Consider the following 3,234-nt stretch of genomic DNA (forward strand, 5'->3'; position numbering starts at 1 on the left):
TAGGTGGGTCAGTTTCTACCTGGAGAAATGTAGGTAGTGGAGTCCCCTAAGGCTCTGTCCTGGGACCACTCCTATTCAATTATCTTCATTGGTGACTTGGACGAGGGAGTAGAAAGCACCCTGTCCAAGCTTGCTGATGACACCGAACTATGGGGGGATTCATAGATTCGTAGATGTTAGGGTCAGAAGGGACCTCAATAGATCATCGAGTCTGATCCCCTGCGTAGGCAGGAGAGTGCTAGGTCTAGATGACCCCAGCTAGATGCATATCCAACCTCCTCTTGAAGACCCCCAGGGTAGGGGAGAGCACCACCTCCCTTGGGAGCCCGTTTCAGACCTTGGCCACTCGAACTGTGAAGAAGTTCTTCCTAATGTCCAGTCTAAATCTGCTCTCTGCTAGCTTGTGGCCATTATTTCTTGTAACCCCCGGGGGTGCCTTGGTGAATAAAACCTCACCAATTCCCTTCTGTGCCCCCGTGATGAACTTATAGGCAGCCACAAGGTCGCCTCTCAACCTTCTCTTGCGGAGGCTGAAAAGGTCCAGGTTCTCTAGTCTCTCATCGTAGGGCTTGGTCTGCAAGCCCTTAACCATATGAGTGGCCCTTCTCTGGACCCTCTCCAGGTTATCTGCATCTCTCTTGAAGTGCGGTGCCCAGAATTGCATGCAGTACTCCAACTGCGATCTGACCAGCGCCCAATAGAGGGGAAGTATCACCTCTTGGATCTATTCGTCATGCATCTGCTGATGCACGATAAAGTGCCATTGGCTTTTCTGATGGCTTCGTCACACTGCCGACTCATGTTCATCTTGGAGTCCACTAGGACTCCAAGATCCCTTTCCTCTTCCGTGCCACCCAGCAGGTCATTCCCTAGGCAGTAGGTATGCTGGACATTTTTCCTCCCTAGGTGCAGCACTTTGCATTTCTCCTTGTTGAACTGCATTCTGTTGTTTTCTGCCCACTTGTCCAACCCGTCCAGGTCTGCTTGCAGCTGTTCCCTGCCCTCTGGCATGTCCACTTCTCCCCATAGCTTTGTGTCATCTGCAAACTTGGACAGAGTACACTTCACTCCCTCGTCCAAGTTGCTGATGAAGACATTAAAGAGTATTGGTCCAAGGACCGAGCCCTGCAGGACCCCACTGCCCACACCCTTCCAGGTCGACGCCGACCCATCCACCACGACTCTCTGGGTGTGACCCTCTAGCCAATTCACCACCCACCGGACTGTGTAGTCATCCAAGTCACAGCCTCTTAACTTGTTCACCAGTATGGGGTGAGATACCATATTGAAGGCCTTCCTGAAGTCTAAGTATACGACATCCACCCCTCCTCCTGTGTCCAGGCGTTTCGTAACCTGGTCATAAAAAGAGACTAGATTAGTCAGGCAGGATCTACCTGCTACGAACCTGTGCTGGTTTCCCCTCAGCATAATTTGTCCTGCCAGGCTCTCGCAAATGTGAGCCTTGATAATTTTTTCAAAGATTTTGCCAAGGATGGAGGTGAGACTGACTGGCCGATAGTTGCCCGGGTCCTCCTTCCTCCCCTTCTTGAAAATGGGGATCACATTGGCCCTTTTCCAGTCCTTCGGGACTTGGCCCGTGCGCCACGAGCTTTCAAATATTCCCGCCATTGGCTGTGCAATGATGTCGGCCAGTGCCTTCAGCACCCTCGGATGGAGCTCATCCGGGCCTACTGACTTAAAGGCATCCAGTTCTTCCAAGTGACTCTGCACCATCTCAGGGTCTACGCACGGTAGTCTGGCGCCTTGCTGCTGCCTCTCTACAACCCCAGTGAGAGACTTGTCGTGCCCCTCACTTAGGAACACTGAGGCAAAGAACTCGTTGAGGAGTTCAGCCTTGTCCCCTCTGTCCGTCACCAATTGTTTCTGCCCATTTAGCAGGGGTCCTATTCCACCCTGGGCCTTCCTTTTACTCCCTATATATCTAAAAAACAATTTCTTGTTGTCCTTTACTTGGGATGCCATCCTCAGCTCCATGGTAGCTTTGGCCCGTCTAACTGCCTCCCTACAAGCACGAGCAGAGGAGGTATACTCATCTTTGGTGATCTCTCCCTGTTTCCACTTTTTATGTGCTCCCCTTTTGGCCCTTAGGCTGCCCTGGATTTCTGTGGTCAGCCAAGGAAGCCTCCTGGCCCCTTTCCCTCTTTTTCCTCCCATCGGGATCATCTCCCTCTGTGCCTGATGTACACAAACTACACGGCACAAAGTGAATCCAGGCTGATTTGGACAGGCTGGGGAAATGGACCGAACAGAATAGGATGCAGTTTAACAAGGATAAGTGTCAGTAACACAACTGCAGAAAGGGATCGCGGAGTCTTAGTCGACTCCAAAATGAACATGAGTCACCAGTGTGATGAGATAGTTAAGTAAAGCTAACCGCACCCTGTCTTGCATAAGTAGGTGCATCACAAACAGGTTTAGGGAGGTGATACTTCCCCTCTATGCAGCACTGGTCAGGCCACAGCTGGAGTACTGCATCCAGTTTTGGGCACCACACTTCAGGAAGGATGCGGATGGCCTGGAGAGGGCTCAGAGGAGGGCCACTCATCTGGTTAAAGGCCTACAGAAAACCCCCTAAGTGGACTGACTGGGAGAACTGAACCTCTTCAGCCTCCGTAAGAGGAGGCTGAGAGGTAATTGCATGGGCGCCTACAAACTCATTGGGGGGGGGGGTTAGCAAGAAATAGGGGATACAATGTTTACCAGTGCGGCTGTCAGGGTAAGTAGAAATAATGGCCACAAACTGGAAGACAGCAAATTCAGATTGGACATCAGGAAATAAAACCTTTATAGTGAGGGTTGCCAAAATACAGAATAAGCTCCAAGAGAGGTGGTGCTGTTCCTTTCCCTGGAGGTGCTTAAAAGGAGATTGGACACCTGGCTGGAGTCATCTGAGCGCATCCGCATAGAACCACGCCGCCGTCCGCACTAGCCCGGCACTCCCGTGACCGCCTTATGACTGTCCCTACGCCGGCCTACAATTCCCAGCATGCCCTGCGCGCCCCGGGGTCCTGATGATGCCCTCTAAGGTGACGTAAGTGCGCGCTTGATTCGTTAGTCACCGTTGGGAGCAAAGTTGGACCTCCCGAATATCTCCCCCCGACTCTTCCTCGACAGGCAGCTGGAGCCTGCCTTCAGCTTGCTCCGGACGGAGCTTTTTTTTTTTTTCCTTCTTTTTTTTTTTCTGATCAGGCGCCAATTAGGGCACCCCCTTCG

The sequence above is a fragment of the Alligator mississippiensis genome, chromosome 2 (genome assembly GCF_030867095.1).
Source record: "Alligator mississippiensis isolate rAllMis1 chromosome 2, rAllMis1, whole genome shotgun sequence".
In the NCBI taxonomy this organism is placed as follows: Eukaryota; Metazoa; Chordata; order Crocodylia; family Alligatoridae; genus Alligator; species Alligator mississippiensis.